This window comes from Microtus oregoni, unplaced genomic scaffold (assembly GCF_018167655.1).
Source record: "Microtus oregoni isolate MIOR12 unplaced genomic scaffold, Mior012 000009F_ref0000495, whole genome shotgun sequence".
Classification (NCBI taxonomy): Eukaryota; Metazoa; Chordata; class Mammalia; order Rodentia; family Cricetidae; genus Microtus; species Microtus oregoni.
This window is the reverse complement of record NW_024543068.1, coordinates 36432476-36439303: the sequence shown is the minus strand read 5'-3', so window position 1 is coordinate 36439303 and position 6828 is coordinate 36432476. Positions and strand designations below refer to the sequence as shown.

General features: G+C 41.2%; 1 pseudogene; it reads right to left on the bottom strand.

Moving 5' to 3' along the window:
• Positions 1 to 2814: 2814 nt before the first annotated feature.
• LOC121452157 lies at positions 2815 to 6601 on the bottom strand (annotated as a pseudogene).
• Positions 6602 to 6828: the final 227 nt, after the last annotated feature.

The window sequence follows — 6828 nt, the reverse complement described above, 5'->3', positions numbered from 1 at the left end:
CCTGTTATTATTCCCAAAGCATAGCGTTTAATAGTAAATGTATGCTTCAGATTTGACTCAAATTGTGGTAGTGGCCTAATTCTCGCCTTTGGGGTTGAAAATGGCTCAGTGCTTGTCATTCATTGCCAGCCTGAGGACCCAGATTCAGATCCCCAGCACACACAGTCTGGGTCTGTAATCCTAGCACTGGGAGACAGAGGCAGGTGGATCCCTGGAGCTGGCTAGTCCATGGGTTTAGCCAAATTGGTGAGTTGAGTTCCAGGTTCTGTTAGAGACACTATCTCAAAAGATAAAAATGGGAAACGGCTGACAATACCTAACTGTAACCTCTGGCCACTACACACTCCTGTTACACGTATGTACCTGCCCTCTCTCTCTCTCTCTCTCTCTCTCTCTCTCTCTCTCTCCCTCTCTCTCTCACACACACACACATACAACACATGTACATACACAAGTTGTGTGCCTGTTCGGCCTGACTAGAAAACATACGTAATGTGAGGAATTAGGTAAACTTGCTGGTTATGTGGTAAGATACACAAGAGTAGCTTCTCATTTTGAAAATGGCCCAGTCTGAAAATGTTCACCAATACCAAAGGGTCAGCCCTGAAAGCATGCATGCATATACAAGTAGCATTATACTGACATTATACTAGCATGTAACAACAATTAATGAAAACAGGACATGGATTTTAAAAAGAACAAGAAAGAGTATAACGGAGAGCTTGGAGGGATGAAAAGGAAAGGTATAACATAATTATAAATAAATTATTTATAATTATAAATAAAATCTCCAAAATAAAGAACAATTAAAAAATAAAATCCCTAATGGCAAAAAATGAAAATGTTTACCAAAAATACAGTTCTCTCTCCCTCACTCTTTCTTCCCCTGTCTTTTTTCTTTCCCAGGATAACTAAATAAAATATTTTGAGAACTATCCTTCTTTTACTATAAATCATTTATTCAACAAATACTGAGTAACTATTTCATTTTAGACATAGACCCAGAATTTCAGAGCTTATAAAAATATTTTCTTCATTTTCTAAAGCAGAAATTGAGTTTTTTTTTTTTAAGAGACAACAGGAGTAACCACAGGCTGAATACACAGAAAACTAAATAGCGATCTCCCCCAAATTCTATTTGTATGTAAGATATAGACTTTTTAAAAAGTAAGCATCGTTTATACAATGGGTGAATGCAAACACACTGCAGCATGTGCAGGTCCAAACACATCGCAGAGGTTGGCTCTTGCCTTCCACCACCCCGTGAGTACAGTGATCCAACTCAGCAAACTCAGATCTGAAACCTATAACAGTTGTCTTTACCACTGAACCATCCCACAAGCCCCAAATACAGAATTAAAAAAAAAAATTATAGCTAGTAAATTTCAAGGTGCCCGTTCAACCAAAGTATGCAGTCGCTCATAAAAACCTTCAGTTTGACGCGTCCCTAGCACTAGCAACGTTAACACTAACATCTCTTCAGAGTGGACTGCATAATCTAATGGACGAGAGCCTACCCTTTAGTATGTAAGCTTTTCTCTCTCCTGGGTTATTGCAGAATAGCTAATACTTGCAAGTCACTACTTAAAGGTAGTTTGTTGATGTCATTGTGCCCAGGAATCTCAGATGAGTGTGGATTTGAGGTCACACTGAAACTCCCCTGCCCCCCAAAAAAGTCTTTAAAAAAAAACTCTGGGCAAGAACATAATTCCCTATGTAATTTTATGTAAGATCTAGCATCACATATACTCCAGTCTATAGCAACTGAGATAGACCCCAAAAGGAATAGCACATTAGAGCTTAGGATTCTGTAAAAGTCTCATCAGAGTCAGCAAGTGCCCCTTGATTTAAGATCGTTGACAGCTGGCCACAAAGATGACACCTGTCAGCAAAGACCAGGAAGGAGCTGGTGCCAAGCTACAGGTGGCTGCCTGGCATTGGTCCTGTCCACACAGAAGGTCCTGGGCTGGGTGTTGGCTCAGAATGTCTCTGAACTCCAAGGTGTCTGCTGGGGTCCCAAGAACAGAGGTGATGTCTTTTTGTCCAGCCACGCATCCCTCAGCCCCCACCTCAGATAGCTCAATGTAGAATCTGCTAGGTGTGCCCGAGCCTGATTTTGGAGTCATATAAAGTTTAGAATGGCAAAACTAGTAATATTTGTTTGACCTACTGTTTCAGATTCCTCCAACAATTCATCATATTGACATTATTTTAAATAACGTTTAAATGTACTAAGACTCAGAGTCAAGCTGCTGAAGTATCAAGCTTATCTTTTGAAATTATTTATTTGCCTGATCTTGGTGGAAAATTGCAGAATTAACCGTTTTCTGTCACCACTACCACCTCAGCGCTGTGGAAAACTACATTACTGACAATGAATCATCTTTTTAAACTTCAAACATTTTATGCTAATATCACAATATAAGCCAAAATCAATACCACAGGGAGACTCTTACATAGTACCAAGTTTGGCTGCCAGCTTGAGACACAGCATTGGCACCCTTTGGCTGCAGCTTTTGTGTGCCGAACCTGAGGGTACTTCCCAAAATAGTTCACCTCAATAGTTCTGTTCTCTTAGTAATCACAAGGGATTCATCATTCCCAGCCAACCACCACCAATCATCCCAGCAACGGGTTCGTTTCTATAGATTTCTTTTTCATTTATTTTATTCAACTTGGAAAATGAGTATAAATCCCAGGGTGTTTGTTGAGAAGGAGGCTGGCAGCTGATGGAAATGGGTGAGAAGGAGCAGGGTTTGCTTCAGGTCCCTGCCCTCAAAAGAGAGGGTAGGTGGGATGGGTTGAGCTGAGAGCTCAGGTCTGGTGGAACACCATGGTGAGGAGGCCTAGGATGTAAGCCACCACCAGCTTCTGTCCAGCGACACATGCAGAATTGGGGACAGCTGGCTGCGAAGTTCGTCCTTCAGTGGCAGTAGCAGGAAGGCCACAAAGATGATAACTGCCAGCAAAGAGCACGATGGGGCTGGTGCCCAGCTACCGGGTGGGGGCATTCTTCTATGGGTGTCTGCCTGGCATTGGTCCTGTCCACACAGGAGGCCCTGGGCTGATGTTGGCTGAGAATGTACCTGAAGCTCCAGGGTGTACGCTGCGGTCCCAAGAACAGAGGTAATGTCTTTTTGTCCATCCACACATCTCTCAGCCCCCTCCTCAGATAGCTCAATGCAGAATCAGTCCTGGATGTCACAGAGGCTGGGGATCAGACCATGTGCCTTATCATAGTGTCAATGCAAGACGGAGGCCTCACACACTCTTCTGAACTGAACACCACATATTTAACAGGTGTTGTACAGAATGTGGAAATGAAGTACAGTCGGTTGCAGCGGGTCAGCAGCTGCTGGGGTCCACTCTTTTGCTCTGCCCCAATACTAGGTTTGGGGGAAAGATGGGTCCTGACGGAGGAGGGGAGTCCTGGGTCCCCAGCCTAGGGTCTCTGAACCCACAAACTCCCTGTCCTGGGGTGCCCCACAGTGTATGCAGGCTCTGGGAAGTCAGACATCTGAGGGCTGAGTTCAAGGGGTAAGAGGGCTTGTAGTATAGGACTTGTGGTCAGTTTCCTCCAGTCAACTTGTGGTTAGGATAATGGCATCATCTTCCAGAGAGTTTCACTTCTAGCGATGCTTAATCCGAAGCATCCCGTGGGTGGAGGCCCTGATAGAATCTTCGCTTCCCTCTGAAACTTCATGGGCCAGACCACCCTAATTTCCCCTTCTCTTAACATTTGTACTTTCTAGGCTCCCATAAGAGTCCATGAAGTTCTGTGGACTTGAAGGCTTTATCTATCCAAAATTGTCACAGTCTCCCCAGAAAGAAATATGGTCAGGTTTTTTACAATACCCATTGTTCCTGCCTCCATTTTCTGTTCTAGTTTGGTTTCTGTTTCTGTGATAAACACCATGATCCCACGCAACTTTGGAAATAACAGGTTGATTTCATTTACACTTTCAATCATCAAGGAAACATAGTGCAGGCACCCGGAGGCATAAACAAAACACAGACCACAGAAGAGCATTGCTTACTGACTTGCTTCTCTGACTTGCTAAGCTGCCTTTCTTTTACAGCCCAGGACTACTTTCTCAGATTCAGTACCACCCACAGTTTGGTAAGTGCTCTCATATTAATTGTTAATCAAGAAGATGCCCACACACATTCTCAGAGACAATTTGATGGAAGCAATTTGATTGTGGATACTTCCTCCCAGATGACTCAAGTTTGTGTCAAGTTGACAAAAGAAAACTAACTAGGACACCAGGTAACCAAAATAACTCAGAAAAAAATAAAGAAAATATAACAGAGTCTAAGGGTTCTATTCAGTACCATCAAGAATGATTGATCATAGAACTTATAAAAAATATATAGTAAACAACCTTCCTCAAGACCCAGTAACATCACTTTTGGGTATATATCCAAGGGATGCTCAATCATGCCACAGGACATGTGCTCAACTATGTTCATAGCAGCACTGTTTGTCATAGCCAGAACCTGGAAACAACCTAAATGCCCCTGGACTGAAGAATGGATAAGGAAAAGGTGGTACATTTACACAATGGAGTACTACACAGCAGAAAAAAATAATGACATCTTGAATTTTGGAGGAAAATGGATGGAATTAGAAAACATTTTGAGTGAGAAAGACAATTTATCACATGTACTCACTCACAAGTGGTTTTTAAACATAAAGCAAAGAAAACCAGCCCAGAAATCACAATCCCAGAGAACCTAGACAACAATGAGGACCCTAAGAGAGACATACATAGATCTAATCTACATGGGAAGTAGAAAAAGACAAGATCTCCCAAAAATATTGGGAGTATGGGGACCTTGGGGGAGTTTGAAGGGGAAGGGAGAAGCAGGGAGGTGAGCAGAGAAAAATGTAGAGCTCAATAAAAATCAATATTAAATATACAAAAAGAAATATATAGTAAAAGAAGAAGACTTTAATAAGAAATGGCCGAAATTTTCTTGAATTTAGTGATAGACATTAACCTGCTCACATACTGAATTGGGCTGCCCATTTATATTTTATAGTCTTAACACAAATGTGACTGTTTTGAGAAGGGTGTTTTAAAGATAAAATCAAGAAAAACAGTGCAGTAAGATGAGAATGAATGAGAATGGCATTAGGAGCAAAGTAGCATTGAAGACCAATCATTGTGATCATTGAAGTAGGACTCTGGTTTTTATTTTTAGGAGTCACAAAAAGCTTAGAGCTGGTTTGATATAACCTGAAAGCTATCATGGAAGGATCATAATGTCTACTTTACCATCATACTTGATTCAGTTTATAGGCAACGTACCAGCCGAGACCACCAGTTTTATAATGCCAGATATATCCGCTATGCCATGCAACTCATCCCTTAAATAGATTTGCGTTTAACATCTCAATTCCTTCACATATCAATCTCATCTGTAAATAAGAAACTGTTTAATAAGAAATTAAGTTCTTTCCTTGGTCTTGCACTCTAGGATTCCAAAAACTTAAGTAGATTTCACTATTATATTTGCTCCTTAATTAAAGTAGCAATTCTCAATCAGGGCTGGTTTGGCCCATTAGGCTCTATTAGATAATATCTGGAGGCAATTTTTGACATTATAAATGAGGGGAGAATTTATAGCAATTTATAATTTTGGCATCTACTGGATAGAGGCCAGGGATGCTGTTAACTGTCTAAAAACCTTCAGCAAATAATTATCTGCTAACAACACTTCTGACGAGAAACCCTGAACCAGAGAACAAAAAAATTGCACATTTGCATGCGTACTATTCATTTTGTTGCTTTTCTGATTTCAGATCTTATACGGTTCCAAGTCTACTGATAATTATTATATGAGACTATCTATTCTGAAGAATGTTGTGCCTTGATGACTTTTTGGTAAGAGTATAAAAATTAAAATTATAAAAATCCTATTGCCACTGGGTAGTGGAGGGACACTTGGGAGGCAGAGGCAGGTCGATCTCTGTGAGTTCAAGACCAGCCTGGTCTACAGAATTAGTTCCAGAATAATCAGGGCTACCCAGTAAAACCCTGTCTCGAAAAACCAAACCAAATCAACCAAACAAACAAAATCTTATTGCCAAGAAGAGTATGGATGCACAGTGAAACCTCCCTGGAAACACCCTCATTGATAATCATTTTGTTTAAGTTCAGTCCTAGGTATTTTGGAGTTTTGAGACTCTCATTGTAGCTTTGGCTGGAAATTCATTATGGAGAATAGGCTAACCATGAACTCATAGAGATCTGCTTGCATCTGCTTCTATCTCTGTCTCTGCCTGAAAGAGTTTTTTTTTTTGGCAAAAGGGTATCCTGGTGATCTGAGAGCCAAGAAATTCACACTCAGGAATCCCATATGAACACTAAACTGGAAGCCATAATATATACAGGGCCTGGTGCAGACTTGTGCATTTGGCTGCTTCAGTCTCTGTGGGTTCATATAAACTCTGGAGAGCTTACATCTTGAGAAACAACCATGAGGTAGAAAAGTCTTACTGGGAAGGTCTGGCTTCATTCTCTGCCGTTGCTTCCCAATCAAAATATGATGTGCTACCACATCCTCCCACGGCCATGGAGTCATGAACTACCATGTCTTTACGGCCATGGTGGAAAGTATACCTTGCAAACTGCTAACCACAACAGGTCCCACTGCTTGTAAGCAGCTTTTTCAGGCATTCATTATGTTACTAGGAAAAGTAAGGACTCTGTCCCAGAGTTCTCAAAGTCTGTGGTCATGGTTGGTGGTTTGTCTTTTCTACCTTCCTTCCCTTCCTTCCTTCCTTCTTTATTTTCTTTCCTTCTTTACATCAAAATGTAA